The sequence below is a fragment of the Rhinolophus sinicus genome, chromosome 13 (genome assembly GCF_057876585.1).
Source record: "Rhinolophus sinicus isolate RSI-liver-muscle chromosome 13, RSI-T2T, whole genome shotgun sequence".
NCBI classification, from domain to species: domain Eukaryota; kingdom Metazoa; phylum Chordata; class Mammalia; order Chiroptera; family Rhinolophidae; genus Rhinolophus; species Rhinolophus sinicus.
This window is the reverse complement of record NC_142513.1, coordinates 36,810,584-36,834,703: the sequence shown is the minus strand read 5'-3', so window position 1 is coordinate 36,834,703 and position 24,120 is coordinate 36,810,584.

Here is a 24,120-nt window from a genome sequence, read left to right as displayed (position 1 = left end):
GTATTTAATTTGAAAATTGATACCTGACAAACAATTTAATAAAACAATTATTAATACTATTAGTGATGGTCACAAGACACTTGATCTTGTCAGACTCATCAGCTTTTGGTTCTGTAGTCAACGTTGTTATTCAACATATACAAACCATAATTCTCATTTACCAGCTTCCATTCTTCCATTGCAGTGAATGAGGGCCAGTGGCTTTGCTGCATGGACATATAGAAGAGATCTGGATTCTAACTGCCTCTCTTGGTAGATTCTCAACCAATTTTCCTTTCCTGTGCTACACCAACACCTCCCCAATCCACAGGTTCTTGGTACAAATAATTCCTAAAATTTGGGGGAGTTCTGTAATGTATTTCAGGTTCTCCTTGGCTAAGAATTCAGATTTTTAGAGTTAATTAACACGGCTCCACATACTTTTGAGATTCCAATATTTTACTTCTGTTGTCTTCTCGTATTTCCTTACTGTTGCTTCAGAGTAGTTTGGGGAGGAAGGGGATCTAAAAAAGTATAATTAACGTGTCATCTTTAACCAGAAACCTGTTAATTTCATTCTTTGACTATCAGGAAACCCTGAGTGACAGAAAGGCAGTGTAGTATAGAGGGCCGTGAAACCACTGGGAGTTTGGTGACTCAGCTTTGATAGCTACATGGTGTTGAGATAGTCATTGCATCTTGTTGAGTTTTAGTTTCTGTGAAATAAGGCATTGGATGAGATAAACTTGAAAGCCCCATCTATGATTCTGCACAATATTTCAATTTTCTAAAATTCTGAGTTGATTAGAACAAGTCATTTTCTTAGCACATTGGAGAAAAGAATTTCTGGTGTAAAAATACCATCTTACTTGGCTTTATATCCCAGTGTGCACAGTAGAACAGGAGTCACAGCAGGCTTCTGACAACAGTGCTCAAATCTTCAGGTTCATCTCCAGACAGAAAGACCAAGCAGTTCTGCTACATTGAAACGTACGCCATATTTTGGGATAATAATGTTTAATAGGAAGTGAATAGTTAGCTACAGCACTATGTGCTTTGCTATTTCGAAAGCTTTTCCCTGGCCCCATTTTGAAAAGGCTATTAGGAGAGATTCTAAAATGGAGGCAACTCAGAGGAAAGGTCCAAGATGCTGGATAGGTAAATGCTATGCCTACTGCATCCCATGATCACACCAAAATTACAAGTAAATTATAAAATAATCAATGTCAAGAATCATCTGAAGTCTAGCTGAACAGAACCCCTGCAACTAAGATATAAAGAAGAGTCCACATTGAAACTGGTAGGAGGGGTGGAGATGTGAAACAGGCTGAACCCAAACCCACAGATAGGGGTTGAACACCAGCAGGTGGTGGAGGTCCCCCCAGAAGAAGAAAGGATCCCAGTCCCACTCTGTGTTGCCCAGCCCAGAGGTCCTGTGCTGGGAAGTGGAGTTTTCACATCCAACAGTGAAAATCAGCAAGGTCTCTGTCTGCCTTTCCGGGTGAGATGGAAGGCTGCTGGAAACACCGAAGCCCTCTTAAAGAGCCCATACACAGACTTGCTCACTAGCAAACACTCACCTGGTCTCTGGTGGAGGGGCAGCAACTTGAGAGGCACCAGGTGTGTGGCTTTGGAGTGAGGGTTGGAGGAAGAGGAACCATTATTCGTGTGGAACCTGACTCACATGTAACCTATAGGAGGAAGCCATCTTTTCTATGTTGAACTCTCCTCCAAAGGGCCAAACCTGAGACAGCATTGGTCTGGTGAAATCCATGAATGCGCACCACCTTGGTGATTCCCTGGGTCCCTGCCCCACACAGCTGGTGCTCCATTGCCCTAGGCACTTTGGGCTGCTGAGTGGCTGGCTCCACCCTCACAAGCCATGGAGGCCTTTTACAGCAGCAGACATCCCACAGTGGCCCAGGAACTGTTGGTGGTGGACAGTGACCCAGACTTTGTACCACAGCCTATCTTAGACAGCTCTCAGGGACCCATGGGCCTCAGGCAAACAGTGGTTGGCTGTGGTGTTCTCAGGACATTTTTATGAAGTGGTCATGGGCCCAACACTGGTGCAAGAACTGAAACCACATTAACTTTGTAAAAACCATTTCCCTCACCCCATTGCTTCTTGGAATTCCACCTTACCTGCCTAAGAGCTGCATTACTGGAGCCAGTCTTGGAGCCTGGGAGCTGGTACTACCCCACAGGCCATGGAAGTATTTTATAGCAGCAGACAGCCCACAGCTGCCCAGGGGAATTTTGGTGGTGGATAGTGACCCAAAACCTGCACCAAAGTCTCTCGTGGCCAGCTTTTGGGGATTTGTGAGTCTGAGGTGAGTGTTGACTGGCTGTGGTGTTCTCAAGGTGCTTTGCAAAGTAGTCACAGGATAGGCACTGGCAGAAGACCTGAATCTGCATTAGCTTTCTCAAAACAACCAGCCATACCTCATGACTCCCTGGGATTCGATCCTTCCCAACTAGGACTTCATCACTAAAGGTACTCTTAATTCCAGGTCAACTAGCTTGGCCTATGCACCTAAGGAGACTCTTTTAATGGCTGAGCCTTACAGGAAGCCGGCAGGTAGCAATAGGCCTAGGGGACTCTGGTGGTTTTTCTAAACTGCCACGAGCCTGATACTGGTGGCAGCTGGCCTTGGATCACAGAAAGGCCAGCCCCACATACCTACAGGTCCAGCACAAGCAGCAGCCAATCACATAGAGTTTTGTGGCTCCCACCAGGTAGCCGTGGGCCAATCACAGGCAAGGCTGCAATTGGTCTGCACAGGGGACCCTCCTAAGAGACACCAAGAGGCCAGCTTCAGACCACACCAGAGCATTACCTGAAAGCCCCACAAGCAGCACACCCAAAGCCTAGCCTCAACAGGCACAAGAGCCCACATTGGGCAAATCCCCCTATGAGGGGTCAGCCCCCACACAACATTTATACACTGTGGGTATAGCCAATCCTCACAGTCAGCCTGGGAGTCAAACCCACCCACAGATGTGCCAAAAGCAATCAAGTCTCAATTACAACATAAAAACACACAGAACACACTTAAGGGACACCCCTGGAATACATAGGAGACCAGGGAGGCTATGCATTGGACCACACATACTACATAAGACCACCCAGCAAAGACTGAGAAACATAGGATATCTACATAATACATAGAAGCAAACACAGAAAGGCATCCAGAATGAGGAAGCAAAGAAACATATCCCAAATTAAAGAAAAGGAGAAACTTCCAGAAATAGAACTAAACTAAATGGAGGCAATCAACCTCTAGAGAAAGAGTTTCAGTACCTGATTATAAGAATGTTTAAGGAACTTAGTGAGAATTTCAACAGAGATAGCAAACATAAAGAAGGACTTAGAAACCATAAAAAAGAATCAGTCAGAAATAAAGAATACAATAACTGAAATGAAGACTATACTAGAAGAAATCAACAGCAGTCTAGATGAAGCAGAGGACTGAATCAATGATTTAGAAGACAAAGTAGTAGAAAGCACCCAATTGGAGCAACAAATACACAAAAGACTTTAAAAAAATGAACATAGTTTAAGGGACCTTTGGGACAACATCAAGCACAATGACACTCTCATCATAGCAGTACCAGAAGGAGAACAGGGGGAGCAAGGTATTGAGAATCTATTTGAAGAAATAATGACTGAAAACTTCCCTAAGCTGATGAAGGAAATATACATATAAGCCCAGGAAGCACAGAGAGCCTCACAGAAGGGCTTTCCCTAAACAGGTCCACACTAAGACACATCATAATTAAAATGGCAAAAGCTAGAGACAAACAGAGAATCCTGAAAACAGCAAGAGAAACTTATTAGTTACTAGTTACTTACAAGGGAGCTCCCATAAGACTATCAGCTAATTTCTCAACAGAAACATTGCAGGCCAGAAGGGAATGGCAAGAAATATTCAAAGTGATGAAAAAACAAGTACCTACAAACAAGACAACTCTACCCAACAAAGCTATCATTGAAAATTGCAGGAGAGATAAAGAGCTTCCCAGACAAGAAAAAGGTAAAGGAGTTCATTACCAAGAAGCCAGTATTACAAGAAATGTTAAAAGGATTTCTTTAACCATAAGAAAGGAGAAAACAAACAGACAAACGAAGATCAAAACTGTAATAAAATGGCACTAGCTATGAACTTATCAATAATCACTTTAAGTGTAAATAGAATAAATGCTACAATAAAAAGACATAAGGTAGCTGAATGGGTAAGAAAACAAGACCCATGCATATGCTGTCTACAAGTGACCCACTTTAGATTGAAAGACACCCATAGACTGAAAGTAAAGGGATGGAAAAAATATTTCATGCAAATAGAAATGAGAAAAAAGCTGGGGCAGCAATACTTATATACGGACAAAATAGACTTTAAAACAAAGACTATACAAATAGACAAAAAAGGACATTATGTAATAATAAAGGGATCAATCCAACATAAATCATCACCCTAGTAAACATTTATGCACCCAACATAGGAGCACCTAAATATATAAAGCAAATATTGACTGACATAAAGGCAGAGATCAACAGTAACACAATCATAGAAATTGATTTAAACACCCTTGACACCAATGGACAGATCTTTTAGACAGAAAGTCAACACAGAAACAGCAGCCTTACATGACACACTAGACCAGATGGATTTAATGTGTCATGTAAGGCCGCAAAACATGTCTCAATAGATTTAAGAAGGTCAGAATCATATCAACTGTTTTCTATGAACACAATAATATGAAACTAGAAATCAATTACAAGAAAAAACAGTGAAAAATACACAAATGCATGGAGGCTAAATAACAAGCTACTAAATATTGAATAAGTCAACAAGAGATCACAGAAGAAATCAAGAGATACCTTTAGACAAGTGAAAATGAAAACACAACAACCCCAAATCTATGGGACACAATGCAAGCGCTCCTCATAGGGAAATTCATAGCAATGTAGGCCTACCTCAAGAAACAAAAAAAATCTAAAATAAACAGTCCAACTTTACACCTAAGGGAACTGGAAAAGGAACAGCAAACAAAGCCCAAAGTGAGTACAAGAAGGAAGTAATAAAGATCAGAGTGGAAATAAATAAAATAGAGACAAAAAAAATCTGGAAAAGGGAACTGGAAAAGGAACAGCAAACAAAGCCCAAAGTGAGTACAAGAAGGAAGTAATAAAGATCAGAGTGGAAATAAATAAAATAGAGACAAAAAAAATCAATAAAACCTAGAACTTTTGTTTTTAAAGATAAACAAAATTGACAAGCCTTTAACAAGACTCATCAGGAAGGAAAAAAAAGAGTGGACCCAAATAAATAAAATCAGAAATGAAAAAGAAGAAGTGACAACAGATAAACAGAAATACAAATAATAGTAATAATAATAAAGATAATACTAAGAGCAACTATATTCCAACAAATTGGACAATCTGGAACAAATGGATAAATTCCTAGAAGCATATAATCTTCTAAGGCTGATTCAAGAAGAAACAGAAAATCTGAATAGACCGATTATTACCAACAAAATCAAATCTGTAGTCAATAAGCTCTCAACAAACAAAAGTCCCAGGCCAAATGACTTCACAGGTGAATTTTGTGAAACATTAAGAAAAATAATACCTATTATCCTCAAACTGTTCCAAAGTATCCAGGAGGAAGGAAGGCTCCCAAGATCATTTATGAAGCCACCATTATCCTGATCCCCAAACCAGACAAAGACACTACAAAAAAAGAAAACTATAGGCCGATATCCCTGATGAACATATATGCAAAAATTCCCAACAAAATATTAGCAAACTGATTTCAGCAATATATTCAAAAGATCATACACCATGACAATGTGGGATTCATTCCTGGTATGCAAGGTTGGTTCAATATCCACAAATAGATTAATGTGATACACCACATAAACAAAATAGAAAAAAATTATATGGTTATATCAGAGATGCAAAGAAAGCATTTGACAAAATCCAGCATTCATTTATGATAAAAACCCAGGAAAGTAGCAATAGAGGGAACATATCTCAACATAGTAAAGGCCATATATGACAAACCCACAGCTAATATCATATTCAATGGGGAAAGGCTAAAATCATTTTCCTTAAGATCAGGAACAAGGCAAGGATGCCCACTTTCACCATTTTTATTGAATCCAGTAATGGAAGTTATAGTCACAGCAATCAGACATGAAAAAAAATAAGTAAATAAATAAAAGGCATCCAAATGGGAAAGGAAGAAATAAAATTGTCATTATTCTTAGTTGACATGATACTATATATAGACAACCTTAAAAATTCCACCACAAAAGTATTAGAACTGATAAATGAATTTAGTGAAGTAACAGGATTCAAAACTAAATGCAGGAATCAGTTACATTTTTATACACCAATAATGAACTATCAGCAAGAGAAATTAAGAAAACAATCCCATTTACAATTGTATCCCAAAAATAAAAAAAATATTAAGGGATAAATTTAACTAAAAAGGTAAAAGACCTGTATTCAGAAAATTATAAGAAATTGAAGACAGAAATTAAAGAAGATACAAATAAATGTAAACATATACCATGCTCATGGCTAGGAGAATTAATACAGTTAAAATGTCCATGCTATCCAAAGCAATATATAGACTCAATGCAATCCTTGTTGAAATACCAATGGCATTTTTCACAGAACTAGAACAAATAATACTAATTTATATGGAACCATAAAAGACCCTGAATAGCCATCGCAATCCTGAGAAAGAACAAAGCTAGAGGTATTATGCTACCTGATATCAAATTATACTACGGGGCCATAGTAATCAAAACAGCATGATATTGGCATAAAAACACATGACTAGAACAGAATAGACAGCCTAGAAATAAATCCATGTCTATATGGTCATGAGACACCACCTTACTCAGGTCAGAATGGCTATCATAAATAAATCGACAAACAACAAATGTTGGTGAGAATGTGGAGAAAAGGAAACACTTATGCAGTGCTGGTGGGATTGCAAATTGGTGTAGCCACTGTGGAAAACAGTATGGTGTTTCAGCAAAAGATTAAAAACAGAACTACCTTATGACCCAGCAATTCCACTCCTGCATATTCATTTAAAGAAATCCAAACACTCGTTCAAAAAAGATATCTTTACCCCTATGTTTACTGCAGTGCTATTCACAATAGCCAAGATATGGAAACAGCTGAAATGCCCTTCAGTAGGCGACTGGATAAATAATTTATGGTACATTTATACAATGGAGAATTACTCTATCATAAAAAAAAATAAAATCTTACTATTTGCAACTACATGGATGGACCTACATAGAAGATATTATGCTAAGTGAAATAAGTCAGACTGACAAAGATAAATACCCTGTGATTCCACTATATGTGGAATCTAAAGTACAGAATAAATGAACGAACACACCAGTAATAGACTCATAGACACAGAGAATAAACTGATGATTGCCAGATGGGAGGGGAGTTGGGAGGATTGGTAAGAAAGGTGAAGGTGTTAGAAACCACAAATTGGTGGTTACAAATAGTCACAGGGATGTGAAGTGCAGTATGAGGGATATAGTAAAAAATGTTGTAAAACAGTGTATGGTGTTGGATGAGTGCTGGACTTGATGGGGGGATCACTTCATAAGAGTTGTGTGGCTATCTGGACCCTGTGCTATATGCCTGAAATTAATATAAAATAATATTGACTGTCAAATATACACACACACACACACACACACACCACATATGTATGTATGTGTGTGTGTGTATACATATATATATATAGTGATGGGACATGAAATAAAGCATAGAGAATATAAGCAATAGTATTGTAATAGCTATCTATGGCGTCAGATGGGAAGTAGACTTGTTGGGGTTATCACTTTGTGAGGGGTGTAAATATCCAATCATTATGTTGTTTTGCACACCTGAAATTAATAATAATAATGAAAATGGATGCATCTGAGCCAAGACCTAAGTCTCCTTTAGAGCACAGTGCGTAGTGTAGGTTGTTGCCTTGGAGCATAAGCTCTTTGTGTAGAGCAAAATGATTGTCCATTTCAGGTCAGGACTGCCCTATGCTGAGGTTGATGGCTATAGTTGTTCTGATGAGACTGAGAGAGAAAGACTTATTCTCAGGTCTAAGTACTGCAATCTGGCAAATGAGACTATTTATATTCTTAAATGATTTACATGCCTTATATGTACCCTACAAAGACTTATTTAGAATAGATAATATAATCAGGATAGTTTTGACTTTTTGGGAGAAAAGTAGATTATTTCTTTCACTGTGCGTGTATATATATGTGTATATACACAGATATCTATATATCTATATATCTGTATCTATCTGTCTATATCTAGATAGATAGCTATAGATATATACCATGTTTCCCAAAAAATAAGAACTAGACAGACAATCAGCTCTAATGCATCTTTTGGAGCAAAAAATAATATAAGACCTGGTCTTACATTATATAAAACCGGGTCTTATAGTAAAATAAGACCGGGTCTTACATTAATTTTTGCTCCAAAAGAAGCATTAGAGCTGATTGTCTGGCTAGGTCTTATTTTCAGGGAAACACAGTATATATATATATATACACACACACACACACACACACATTTATATATGCATAAGTATGCACAGAAAGGTATAGATATCTATCTATATATGAGGTATGATAAAAAATATAGTGAATGTTTAAATTTAAAAAAAAAAATTATTGCAGTAAAAGACACATTGCCATTAATCCCCCTCAAAATACTCCCCTTCACTTTGAACACACTTATCCCATCATTCTTGCCACTTTCTGGAGCAGTTCTGGAAGTGCTCTTTGATGAGTGTCTTTAGTTGCACTGTCATAGCTGCCTCGATGTTCTGAATTGATTCAAAATGTTTACTTTCATGGTCATTTTGACTTTGGGGAAGAGCCAGAAGTTGCACGGTGCCAGATCTGGTGAGTAAGGTGGATGAGGACACGCTGTAATGTTTTTATTTGACAGAAATTGCCGCATCAGAAGTGATGTGTGACATGGAGCGTTTTCAAGATGGGGGATGAAACTGTTTGCCCATTTCTCAGGCCATTTTCTATGCACGTCATTTCTTAAACGTTCACAAAGACATATACATAAATGATGTATGTTATGAAGTTTGATGAGTGTGAAGGGAAATGCGTGTTTATAAACTGTTAGAAGGAATGTAAACTTATGAAGTGTTTTATGGAAAGGAAATATGACAGTATTTTTATAATAAAAACCTGACTTTTTTTTGACCCAGAGATGTGCAGAAAAGTAAAAATGTCTATTCTGGCATTGCTTGAGATTACATTAAATTGAAACCCAAATAAATGGCTAAGAAAGCAGATGAGTGTAAGAACATTGAGGAGAGAGGAGGAGTGGGAGATGAAGACTATTCAGCCCTTACTTCTGACCATTTCAGTGTTGTTGAATATTTTGCAATGAAGGTTTGACCATGATCCCTAAAGTTATTTTAAAAAGAAAGATAATGTCTAAGTTCTTTCCCGGGAGAAATCCTGGTCTACTTCTACATTTCAAAATAGAAATGAAACCAGTATGTTGTCAAATCCAGAAAGTTCAGGCAGCAGGTGGGTAATTTAGTCATGGACTGGCTGGTTAGTTGTTTGGATAATTGAATTTAAGCCATCGTGGATAATGTAATCCAGTTTAATTTGCAAAAATATCAGGCCTGGAGACAGATCAAAAGAAAAACATTTGGTGATGTCAGGAACGTCATTGGAGAGACTTGCTTTGTGTTATGAGCTGTCTGTAAGAACCAACCCTTTCACAATATAAGGACCTGGATTGAAAAGATTTGATTAAGAACCTTGGCAATCTGGTGTGTTTCATTAATGCTAGTGTTACATAATGCATTTTGCTAATTTATTTATGAAATGTTTGATTTAGTAATCCATTTGCCCCTTGTCAAAAGCATCTGGGAATGACTTTGTTTTTAATTTGTTTACCTGAATAATAATTTGATTTGGGTTTTCCCATTTGGCAAGTTTATTCTGATCCCAGTAACATCTTTAACAAGACCACATGGTAGATTCCTGTTGTTCTGGAAATTTGGGGCTTCATTTCAAATGTCAGATGCAGTAAATACCCCACCATTTGTCAGCCTAAACATGTGTTTGTTGGCTTTGAAAAAAAAAGTCTTAAGTAAAAATGGCATTTCCTTCATTTATTCCTTTGGATCTGTGGCCAAACACTTTTTCTGCTTTTACAGACCTTTGTTTTAGTCTCAGTTGTGCCCACTGCTGGAATCCAGAAGGTTTAGACATGACTGGTAAACTGATGGGAGAGCCTAACTGACATTTATTTACTTGGAGTCTTCTGGAAGAAAACTCATCATAAAAAACGGGCTATAGAAAATGTCTTAGATGATGTGGGAGGAGAGTGGACATTGTGAATAGATGTGATGGCTGCGACTCAAATTCAATTTTAGAGAGACCCATGAATGCCTGGGTTCTAGATAGAGAGACTGGATCACATTGGGATACAAGCAGCCTTTCTTGGGGACCCCTCTAATGTGCAATTAACCTAGTGCCCGGTAGGCGAGATTGCAGACCAGATACTTAGTGACTCAATGTCAGAGGGGAGTGAGACCTGGCAGGACACAGCAGTGCCCTTTGGGACTTTTGAACACATATCAGATCCTCCTTGGGAGACTCAGAAATACATGGAATAGATTTGCTGAAGTCTGATTGCAAGTTGACAGTCACTCCAATGTTGTGATCCACACGTGCACTCACATGCTGGTGATGATTAGTTACACTTGGTCTTCACAATGAACCCTGAATTTGAACTCTTCATTTAATTAATCTTTTTTCAGGTGTTTGTTTTACCAACACATCAATATGGCAGAATAGGGATGTGTGTAGTAGGAATCTTGCCATGCCTGTAACTCCTGTATCCTTTCTGACCCAGTAGAATCTGGCCACTAGCGTGCTCATTTGATGTCCTCAAGGTCATCTCATTTTTCAGCAACATTTATGAATAATTCCCTAGAGGTCATAGAGAGGACATAAAAATAAATGAAGAAAATGATGACATTTCATGTAGAAGATCAAATATATTAAAAAGAGTCATCAGAATATAGGCTCCAGCTGCCAACAGATGGTAATATGATGAGTTATAACTGTAAACCTGAGAGAGGTTTCTGAAAGTTAATCAGTGAAGGAGTATCACCATCACCAGTTTCAAACCAGGGAAGTAGAGCCTAGAGGCATTTTAAATTTGCCCAAGGAACACTCTGAATCTAGCATTTCTTACTCTACCTGTGTCCTCAATTCAATCTGCTTTTCACAATGTATGGCTTTTATTGTATTTGTATTTTTTTCAATATTATGTTGGGACCTTTATAATCATACTGTATCTACCTTCACAGGTGGGTCCCTGCAGGGGAGAACACCCCAGTGGGTCATTAGGCCAGGAAGCGTCATAACCCAGAATGTTCATCTTCAGTATCAGCTAGCTGGGCCAAAGCCTGGGGTTTTTTGAGAAATAACAAGGTGTCCATGAAGTCCTCACAACATAACTTCCTTACTTTAAGTCTTTGCCAGCACATTTGTGTGCTTGTGTTTTTCTACAAGGTGGAGATAGAATACGGATTCTATTTGGGAAACACAGCTTTAGACTAGCCCCTAATTATCTAAATATTTAATTTATCTTTGCCTCGGTCTACCTACCTGGAGAATGCAGAAGACTGCATCTTTTTCCTAGAGTTTTTGTATGTGATGCTTAAATGGGATTAAAATAGAAGACTCCAAAACCTCTCACCCTGGACCACTCAGATTGTGTCCGTGGAAGCCACTGACCCAAATGTGTTAATTCTCCATGTATGTGGTAAAGGGAGCCTGACCATTCACCCACTGGGGTCATGTTTGATTTTAAGCACAACAATGACCTTGTGAACAATGCTGTTCTTCCATAATGATCTAGGCAGAGTCTTCATGGTGAGGCGATGTCAGAGCCACAGACTCTGCCCTGCAGGAGCTCACAGTGGAGGATGTGGCATGTCTGCCCGCTGGGTCCTGCCTTGGACCACTATTCACCACCTAAACTGCACTTCGGAATCACACAGGGAGCTTTCCCACACTTTTGGTGACCAGACCACCCTCTGGGCCAATTAGATTGGAATCTGTGGGGTGGGACAATGCAACTGTGTTTTCACAGTTCCTCAGGGGATTCACATGTGAATCCAAGGCTGAGAACCACTGCTCTGGTCGCTTTACTTCTCCAGATATGGTCCGTGGATCAGCAGCACGGGCCTCATGTGGGAGCTTGTTAGAAGTACAGAATCTTAGCTTTTCCCCAGACTTACTGTATCAGAACCTGCATTTTCAGAAGATCCTCACATAATTCTTATTGTCCCTCTAGACAGGTAACAACTTCTAAGAGAATGGGAAAAAAGCAATCTATATTTTTTGTTTTAATATGACAGATTAAAATGAAAATGACCCTATATTATTATATACTTTAATGTGTTAAGAAAATACTACTTAAATACTTAAAATAAAAAGTATATGTATTTGGATTTTAGAAAAAGCTGCCAAATAATTTGGTAGGAAAAGTGTGTTTCAAACCGAAACCAAGACAATATTCAATGGCAAAGATTGGTCTTGTTTAGCTTAACAATTCTCTTGAAAGCATCTCGCATATAGGACAAAAGGCACAAAAAACTATTTTGTAGTGTGTGTGTGTGTGTGTGTGTGTGAGTGTGTTGTAAAGGCCTATATCTGTTGGAGGAGATATTACTATTTCAAGAAAGAATTTAAAAGGCGGAAGGCTGAATATAAAAGGTTGATGGAAAACATTAAATGAAGGCTTTGCCACTTGTAGAAACACAAATACAGACAGAGGTGAACTGCATTTTCAAAGCAAAGGAAAATATTCATTCTGTTGGTGGGTGGAATTTACATAGCTCTTGATCAAATATGCATCCCCATCCTAAGTTTAAGACTTTGGCACAGAATACAGCCTTTATACACACAGTGTTGGCTCTTTGAAATAGCAGACAAGAGAGGTCAGTCGCTGCTGACAATGGGCACATACACAAAAATAAACACCCAGATATGGGGAGGTTTAGACTAAAAAAAGAAATTGCCTTTATTGAGCTCTCATATGCTGCCCACCATTCTGGGTGCTCCATATACAGTGTGTGGCAAGCTGATTGTGTCTTGAAAGGTACACTCCTTGCTGGTGGAGTGGCAGTGGATGTGAAACCAGATCTGTTTGCTTTCTCTGTGATGTCAGGTCATCTAGAAGTCTCGAGGACCTCAGTGAATAACATTACATTTTTACCTGGGGCCCAGAATCCACCTTGCCACTTTTTAGTGACTTTCAAAACAACAGGATGGTACTTTATCCATTCTTTTCACTTCTTTTTTCTTACCTTGTTTGTCACTTTCTTGTTCTTTGGCTTATTTAATTAGAGATAGTCTTCCTTCAGAGATCAGTGCCAGAAAATTTATTTTCTTATGTTGTTCCAGGATTCCCATCATGTCTTTAGTGAATATTTAAAGATAATTTGCCAGTAGGAAATTTCTGTCAGCTTGCCTGGTAACAAGAGAGGCAGGCTATGTTTCCAAGATTCTTCCTGATAATTCTGATATTATCATAGCTATGTTAAGATCCAGCATCCCAACATTGTATTTACTTAGTATGTTTACTGACCCAGTGACATAAAGATTCTGTTTTGTTTCACAGAAACTCTCTGACTCAAATGCCCATGGCTAAAGGTCAGAGCAGTTTGTTCATAGAATACCAGGGTCTTACGTTAAACTTCTCAAGCTGGTCAGGACATCCTAAGCTTAACTGACATCTATGTGCAGCTCTGTCTCTCCTGTCTTGGAGGAAAAGCAGCTACACTCAATATCCATGCTTGAGACCACATCTGTTCTGGCCTGTAATGACTTCCCACCATTGGTTATCTCTCTCCTCACCGAGGGTTCGACTCCTTCCTTGCTGTCTGTTGTCAGCACTCTAAAATTACAAATTGGCTGCAATGCCTGCAGACCTTTTGTTTTAATTGAATTGGTATTCAACATTTAAAAATAAGGAGATTTCACAGAAAAAGTCATATTTTTGTTTTCTCATTAAAACCCCAAACAACAGAACAGATCTAGCAAACTCGGTCAACCTGGTAGAAATCCCTGGAGTTAGTCTGAGCTGTTCCCTGAAGATGGCCCACCACACCTCTTTCTTGGTCCATTCCTTTGTACCTTTAGACTAAATAATGGAAAATTCCATTGTGTCTTCATTTACTCTATTTTCAGATATGTCAAATCTTTTAATTCATTAAAATTTTTTAAAATTATAATAGTTATTATTTTGAGTTTTATTTGATTTTTTTGGGGGAATAATTTCAACCATCCCTTGGAGTATCCAATTCTTCTTTTATACGTCTAAGTTTCTCTTTTATTTCTTTAAACATATGGAAAAATAGTCATTTTACACTGTGAGCCTGATGAATCCAGTATCTGAAGACTTTGTGATTCTGTTTCTGCCCTGTATTGCTCCTGCTCATGGTGGCTTGTCTGTGAACTGCCCAGTTTCCCTGGAACTTAACCTATGTGAGTTCTTTGAGGCCCTGGTTGAAACTGAGTTTCTCCGTAAAGGATCTGTTCTTGCCTATTACGTGAGGCACTACCAACTTGGGACCACAGTAAGTCAGATTATCTCTTGAGGTTTCTTGGACCACAGAGGTATTCCTAACACTGAGGAATCCCAGCTGTATGTGGTGCATAGCATGGGGTCACCTCCCCTGGGCTGTATGACACATGCTCATCTCCTGAGCTACTGACCCTTGACCAAGGCTTTGGCATATGTTCACTAATGATAAACGGTGTTCTGTAATCATGAATCAGTGAATTGTTTCAGAGCGGAAGGTAGCACCATGTCAGAATTGTTTAGTAACAATATATGGATTTATACTTAGTTTCTGGGTTTGGTAGTAGCTGGAGAGGGGAATTGGGTTCAATGGTTATGACTGGTCATATAACTAGAATGTGTCGTTTCACTAGAATACGTCTATAAGGTTTCCTGGTACCAATGTACCAATGTGCTTCATCCACCTGTCCCCCGACAAGCACACACAACTGCACATGTGCTCATGCACATGAATACACACACACGTGCACACACCATTGCTTGTTAGAGACCTGGCGACAAGGCTCTCCTATGAAACCAGCCAAGGGAGCACAAAGAAGCCCTGGCTTACATCTCCAGATCCCTTTCAATGCACATCCTTCTGTTCCTGCTGTTGCCCTGGATTCTTTGTCAGCTGTTCTGTGAGCATAATCTGTGTCATGTGAATCCTTCCAGTAATGGAACACCTAAGGTGATCAGTGTCTAATAAACACAGTGGGAGGCTCCTATCAGGTTCCCCACCTTACTTGGGTGAGGCTTCTGGGCCTTTTCCCAGAGCACCATGAAGCTGACAAAGGGAAATCACAATGTTTTTCATGGTTTGCTGCAAACACACAGGTCTCCTCCTTTCACTCTCTTTCTGGGTTCTTCTGAGGATTCCTTACTCCCAATTCAGGTCAGAGATGCATTGTTTTATCCAGAATTGCTTTTTTCAGTAGGGAGCTTATTCAGTACATCCAATCTTCTAAACTGCCAGAAACAAGAATCCTCCAACGTATGTGTGATACAAACACACACAGACACAGAAATATATGTGTATACACATATACATATACACATCTATACATATATGTATAGATATATTCTACATAATGTGTATGTGTGTATATATATACACATAACAACATATGTAATCTTGACTCACACTATGATCTGGCTTTCACCCCTTCTGCTCCACCATCCTTTAAATATTGCTGTTACTAAAGACTTAGTCCTTTCTTTCCTCCTGTTCTATCTCTTTGTACAACATCAAACTACTGCTTGCAGCCCAAATGTGACCCACTGCCTTTTTTTTGTCAATAAAGTTTTACAGAAACACAACACATTAGTAGTTTCTGTGTTGTTAATGGCTGCGATAGTGGCAGAGGAGAACAGTTTCAACAGAGACCTTCTAGTCCATAAAGCCTAAAATATTTACCACGTGTCCCTTTATAGAAGGAGTTTGACAAACTGTGCTATTCTAACCACACCTGTGACTCCTGATTACCCCTTTGTAAAGGAAAAAAGGTCTCTAATGTGCCTTGCTTTTGCTTCTTTATATCATCTTTTGGTGCCTGCTATTATTTGAAAACCACTAGCATTGTACCTAGTGTTTCAAATGAGAGCATGTCCTGATTACTGTGAAAACTTCATTAAGCATCTCATGGGGATTATGCCTTGGGTTGTCTCATGTTGGGTGGATGTAGCTGAAAAGACAACAATGACACCCCGTGGGTCCCTATTAGGAATGCATGAGGAGTAGAAGGACATTTGCTGGTTATGGATGATAGAATTGTTAACCTATCTGGGACTGTGCACATACTTCTGACATCAAGAAACAAGGACTCAAAACCAGGGTGTTGCAGAGCTGAGCCAGGGTATTGGGTGAATATGGATGCTTCTTGACCATCTGTGGAGACACCAGTAGAGACCAACCCAGCTCTCTGTCCTCCTGCAGTACAAGCAACTGTGAAGTCCAGCAGTGGCCAGGCTGCCAGGGCCAGTTGGAGAAGAATTCACTCTAGTACATTTGCTGTTTCTGATCCAGAGGGACTGTTAAGTAGGGAGCCCAGCCTATGAATCATGCCATCTCCGGAATGAGGGCTGGGGGCTGGAGAAACTACAAGGCATACTGTGCTTCTGTGTTATCCACTGTGCCCCAACCAGGCATCTGTTTAAAAGCTTGGGTGTCAGGAGGACTTACTCCAATTACGTACAGGTGTATTAGCAGGGATGTGTATCAGCTACTCCTACTCAGATAGGACCCCCTCCAAACTCGCTGAGGACCTGGGTTGAATCCATTATTAAACATCCAAGGAAAGTCAGAGCTGGAATTTTGAGTTATACCAGAGGTGAGTGGTTTGAGATCGCATTTTTAAAGGGTTCTGATTAGTAAATGAGGCTGTACCCCAGGTCTGAGCTGGACTCAGCTAGGCAACAGGCAGTGAGAAATTTTGTGTTTCATGGATTCACCCATAGACCACCTGTAGAAGGCTTGCATTGCTGTCTTCTGAGACCATGTCATCTCTTTTACCTACATCCAGGTATTCAAACCTGAGCCATCTGACCTGGGATCATGCAACACACTTACAGGTGACCCAGCCAGAGAATTTCTGAGTTACCTCCCCAGTGCCGACTTGCAACCTCATTTCCAGGTTTGCCCCCACTCTCTGCCCTTTAGCCCAGCCAAATGCTTTATTCACATTCTGGTTTCTCCTTTAGGTGACCCATGTCTTCCTCAGCAACGTACCTGGCTGTACCCGTTGTACCCACACTGGAATGTCCCACACTGAACTGTGCCCATAATCTCTATGTACTGTACCCACACTGACTGTCCCAACTGCACTGTCCCCAAGGTGGGCTGTACCTACCTGGATTACGCTACATTGGACTATACGCACTGTACCCACTCTGCATTGTTCCATAATGGGCTGTACGACACTACACTGTCCCCACACTGGACTGTCCGCATGCCCCATTGTCCCTACACTGGGCTCAGGTGCATGGCAACTCTCACTCACCCTGGGCCTCGTTCGTTTGGCCTCCCTTAGACTTCACGCTAGAATACAGGTCCATTTGGTCAGGAATCTTTGTTTTACTCATGAATAAATTCCCTTACCACAGAGCAATGCTTAGCACATAGTGGGTGCTCAAAGTGTATTTGCAGAAGGAATGAATATGAAGAGGTTTTTCTGTTTGTAGTTCCTAACAACCTTTCCTGTTTTTCTCTCTGTTCAAATTAAATCCGTCTGCTGCAAAGCAAGTATATTTCCTTGTCTGGATTTCTGATGGAGCCGGTCAACCCACTAAGCTCCCTTTGCCATAGAGAACAATGATCTGGATTCAAAGGATTTGGCGAGCCCTTGCTGTCATTTCTTCCACCTACTCTAAATAATTTTGATTTCTTATTTCTTCAAAGTGTTTTACTATTTTCACAGACTAGTCTGGAAAGAGCCCACATTAGGTAGGCATTTTCTGATGTTTACAAAACAGTACAAGGATTGGGTTTTTCTCTTTCAAAACCCACAGTTTTCTTGAAAGCACCTTGAAAATAATGTTTGGTGCTCAAGTGGGTTCATGCTGTGCTTTGGTCTTAGAAAGACTGTGAAACTGAATGCCTGTGATTTTGGATCCGTTTCTATTGGCAGTCATCAGGGAATAAAGTGGCCTCCTCCCCCCTTTTGTTGGAAAACTCTTTGTTGGCAAATGTAGCCATTTCAGAGTTGTCCTCCCAATGCTGGCTCAAGACCAGGACTCTTTGTCTCCTGAGGGCCGATTGTCCTCAGAAATGTTGAAACTGAGAAAGATATGGCAACTCTTCACTGCTTTTTCCACCCTGTCCATCATCCTGGCTGTGCCCACTAATGGGAGGATAGGAAAGAGTGAGGGCAGAGGGAAGGGGCGAGGAGGGCTGCACTCTACTCCAGAATAAAGTGCTCTCTCAAAACACAGTGTCCAGAACTTGAGACATCTCAAGAACTGGTGTCCTCAGCTACTTTGTTTGACCTTGTAGAGAGTCTCAGGGGGCATTGAGATGGAAGCACTGTCAAAGCCAGCCTGTGCTATGCACATGTGGTGGCAATGGAGTTGTGTCAGGATGGCCCAAACTCCCCTGGCCTCCTAAGGTGTCTTCTTCTCCCTAGTTGTACCTTCTGGACATCCATCTTCATGCAGAAGCCTGAAGAATCTCTCTAAACCAGCATCCCGGCCAAGACCCTTCTCTGCTTCACATCCCTCAAAATGCCCCATGATGCACAGACTCAAGACCATGGTGCTCCATGAGCTGGCTGATGTCTCCCTCCCTGGCTTCATTTCATCCCTCAGCCTATTGCAGACATAGTGCTTCAAGATCATCAAAGCCCTTGGCCTCCTGTTTCTCCCGTCCATGCCTCCTTCTCCTTCCTGGGATGCCCTTCTCCTATCTTTCTTTACCTGACTAAACTCTACCAATTCTTTCAGACTCAACTTATGGGTCTCCTATTCTGGAAAAGCTTCCCATCCTATCATTGCCTCAGTGTCAGCAAGAAGTGTTTGTTCACTTGCAAGCCTTTACTGAGTGCCTACTGTATGCCAGATAGTAGAAACAGAGCAGAGACAGAGACCCAGTCTTTGCCTTAGAGGAGCACACACAGACTGGATATCCAACTGTCCTGGTCTTAGTTAGGGACTTTAAATAGTGAGGAAATCAGGAGATCAACTTTTGTATGCAGTAAGCACTTAATCATTAAGTGATGAATTTTGTTTAAAAGTTAAAAGTAAAATATTAGCTTTCAAAGTCACTGAATATGCCACCACTCAGTATCAAAGTATGATATTCCCTCTTACTTGAACATAGACACTGGTATTATTACGTATGTTTATTAGCATATTGTACTGTTTTATCAGCATTATAGGGTCTACTGGGAACAAAAATACAACTTTACCCCAGTATGAACATTTCCCCCTGCCCTACAGAGAGCCTCCTATTCTGGGCTCAGAAGAAACATTTCAAGTTTGGAGTTTATGTTTCATATTGTCCTAATGGTATGCCATGGTTGCTATGGAAATTACGACACTATTTGTTATTAAATGAATCTAGTAAAATAAATTTATATTGATACTGAGCAATCGTACAACGTGGTTGTTTTTGCCTTTTGTATTTGTGGGAAGCTGCCTGAAAAAACCTTCCACTTAGTGGAAGGGAACACTGCATTTGTGTATCTTTTGGCCCCATGAGGTAATTAATTTCTGATAATAAAAAGGACCATTACCTACTTTAAACTTTTATTATGCTGGTGTATTGGGCAACCATAAAACGCACCTAGGCAAATGATTTATTGACCACCAGATAATGAGGAAACATGCCTAAGCTGCTGAAAAGTTCTCCTCAGGCCATGGAGACCAGTGGGCAGAATTGATCGCTCTCAGAATGTAGGTGTTAACATAGGAAATAATTAGTCTAGCAGCCTGAATGCTCCGATTGATATCCAATAGAGACTCTTTCGGAGTTATACTCAGTGGGAGATCAAATCTCATATTTAAAAATTTTTTCTGTCAACAGTCATTTGTCAAGCTCAGTAAAAAGATTAATAGAAGATCGAAGAGATTCAGGGTTGCTAAAATGGCACCCAGTGGCTCTCAGAAAGCTGGGATACTCACTGACCCCACAAGGGCTGCTGAAAAAGTTTTTAGGACCAAATAAGGCAGCTGAATTCTGCATGGTTCAGCCCTGCAGAAAAGCAACTCATTTAGTTTTGGCTTTAGTCTTCTGAGTGAAATGCTCTGTACCCAGTAATAATGATACAAAGCATATTCTGATCCTTCCAATTGCCCAAATTTTGGCAGACCTTCCCAACTTGTGGGACCAATTCGTCCAAGTAGAACAAGAGGATGGATGAGTTTTCTGCTGATGTATAGCCACTCCACAACTCAGTGGCTTTAAACAACAACTATTTTATTATTCAGTATTTTGTGGGTCAGGGATTTGGCCAGGGCTGATGGGGTAAGGGTGATAGCTTATCTCTCTTTCACTTGGTGTCAGCGGGGGACCTCAACTGGAGATGGAGGAGCCCTCATCCTCCAGCAAGAGTAATTTCAAGGCAGGGTCATGTGACCCAAGAAGAGCCAATCAGAGTCTTGCCCTAGGACTGATGCACTGACATTGGAAAAAAGAAGCTCTGTTTTATCATGTGGTTACTGGTTGGTCATTTCCCCAGGGTCATGCAGAAGGTCCCTAGATTTTAGAAAACAACACAGACAACATAGAAAAAAGAAAGTGACAAACAGAGATGAGAGATGGCTGAGAGAGTGTCGCTGGCAGGACTGAGAGCCCAATTATTGTCCTGGAGATTCTGAGTCACATAGATCTTCTTTTCAGTTCTGTGAGCTATTCAGCATCTTTCCTGACAATACATTCCCTTTTGTGTTTGCTAACCCAATTTTATTAATATAACAAGTTTTGCCAACCTTTCACCATACAGAATTGCTATGCTTCAAAGGACACCATTGACTCCTAGGTTCCTAATTCTATTCCATAAGAAAGCACGTAATGACTGCATAATATTGGATTGTCCTTTGTTATATTTCCACATACAAAGATATAGATTGTGTAGGCTAAGTAGATTATTTACTAATCCAGATAAAGTTAAACTTAAATAAAAATACTATATAATGCAAATATCTTCTGGCTTGATAACCCCTGTTGCTGATTGCATTTTAGATGTAACAGTATCTCCTATTCTATATGTTTTCCTACTAATGTGACCTTGACACTTCATCCATCAAAATGTGCAGTCTATGTTCTCTTCCTTTGGAACTGGGCAAGATTGTGTCTCATTAGTAATGAATAGAAAGCAGCAGAAGAAATGTTGAGTGATATCTGAGTTTAGGTTATAAAAGCAATGTAGCTTCCACCTTGCTATCTGGCATGCTTGCTTTTGGAGCACTGACCTACCATGGAGGATGTTTGAACACCCTGAGGCTTCCATGCTGAGGAAGATCAAGGCAATGGAGGATAATTAATGGGTACTCCAGTTGATTCCAGATGAAAGCATCAATTGCTAGACAGGTGAATTTATCAGACAGATTCCTGATAAATCCATATACCAACCATCAAGTCACACCCAGAATTTCTGGTGGTTCACTAAATGTCTCTCACATGTACCCGTAAAGCAGTCTCTGTCTGCTGTCACATGATCCATCATCATCACTTTCTTTCTTCTCTTCTTTGTGATGATGCCTGGGGATACCCCATCCCTGCCTTTGCTCTTACTCCCACTCTCATTGCAAGGTCCCTGTTGAAGAAGAATGATTCCAAAGTTTCCAGTACATTCCAACACTGGTGAAGATTCAGTGTTGGAGCAGGAAGAAAATCACATCCCCAATTACAGCCACACTTTTTCACCTGGGTTCCAAAGCAGCTCAGGATGTTACAAAGCCACTCCTTAGCAGTTTCTTGCTGGCCCTGGCAGCCATACTTCTTCAATAACTCTTACATAGTGCTTCCTTTGGGGAAGGCACGAATCTAAGCACCTTAAAAATATTAACTTACATAACCTTCACAATAACCACATGAGTTTTGCTGGTGTTTTGTTTTAATAGATGAAGTTACTGAGTTACAGTGAGGATAATTAATCTGCACAGATCACACAGCTAGAAAGTGGTAGAATCACGATTCAAATCCAGGCTACTCAGAAGTCCATTCACTGTCTCTGACAGTTCCTTATGGGCTCACTTTCAGTCAATGTGGCCAGAGAGAGAACACACTAGAACACACTCTCTCTTCCCTCTTTCTGGGTTCTTTTATATCTCCACCTCAGTTATCATGCTGATTGATCAATGTGTGTGTGTTTGTGTGTGTGTGTGTGTGTGTGTGTGTGTGTGCGTGTGTGTGTGCTCATGTGTGCTTGTGTATACCCAAGTCTTTCTCTGCTGCATGCACTAAGGAGCTGATCAGAGTGTGTCTGAGTCTATGGATAGAGGTAAGTGCAGCCAATGTTTGTTTCAAGAGATGAACAGACCCTAGTGTGGCCTACCCTAAAGGCATCTGTTTTTTTAAGAGCCTTCCCAGCTCTTTGACCAAGCCCATCAGGCCAATCTAATGATACTGCAGTTTGCCATTCATACTCATCAGATTTAATGATGATCAAGGGGCTCTATTTATGTGTCCAGTTGGGCTTAACAAATTAACTAGGATGCTGAAAGCGTACATGTGAACAGAATGTTTCTCCTTAGAGTGTTCAGTAGATGGGAGAAAGTTAACTAACTTTTTTTTTCTGTATTTCTTTTCCCAGGGCCTAGGGAAGTGGCATAGCTGAAATATCATTTTTAATTTTATTTCCGATGGGTCTTTCCCTAACTGCTCCTTTTACAATCTTTTCAGAGCTGTTATATTGAATCAGTATCATTATTTGTTTAAAAAAATATTGTGTTCTGTGTCTCAGAACTAACTGTCCAGAACTAAATATTCTGGCCCTTTCATGGAGATGACAGGTTATTAGAGACCTAGAAAAGATGGAGAGATTGTTGTTTGCTTCTTCTGTCCTCTTGGCAGCTCCTGGTGAATGAATGAAAGCTGCAGTTCTCAGAGTTTTGCTATAAGTTGATGTTATGCCCTATGACAGATTGCAAAAATTCTTCCCTTCCCTAAATGTACCCTTCTTTGCAATGTCACTTTGCCACTCTTCTCATCAAGAGGTGGAGTGTGTACTTCACACCTTAAATCTAGGATTAGACATGTGTTTTGGTTTTGTCCAATGGGACATTAGCAGAAGCTTGAAGGGTACTTGTACTTTCGGGTTTGGTCTTCTTGCTACACCTGGAGTCTTGAGACCTTATGTTACCTGGCCTAGGCTAGCCTGCTACAGGATAAGAGACCATAGGGAGAAAAACCAAAGTAACCCAGCTGACATATAGCCTTCCAGCTGCCAAGTAGTTAGTGAGGCCATCCTAGATCATCCAGTCACCAGCCAACCTGCCAAGTGACCATAGACACACGGGAATCTAACAGATGTAAACTGAGTCAACCCAGACCTGAAGAACTGCCCACTGACCTACATAATCATGAACTAAAAAAATGATTATTACTTTAATCCACTGAGTTTTGGAATGGTTTGTTAAGTAGCCAAAGCTAACTGACACACTCCCTTCTTCTCAAAGCGTGTGGCAGCTTACCTGAATGGAGTGCATTTCATGCCAAGAAAATCCATGGGCTGAAGGACTTGGCTTTCAGCAAATTAACTCCTCTCCACCCAAGGCCTATGTTTTTATCAGTGACATCACTAAGGCCCCTTTCAATGTGAAATCAACATTCAATCCACATGTCAGCTCTGCTCTTTTACCTTGCATAATACAGATCAAAGTGATTCAAGTTCTTCTGACTCACATAAACCAAGACTCTACTGAGTTCACTTTTTGTAAGATCAGACTATCAAAATTGGGTTTAATTCCTCTTGCAAATCCATTATATAACATGTTACCATGTTCATGAATGTCTGGCAGACAGAATA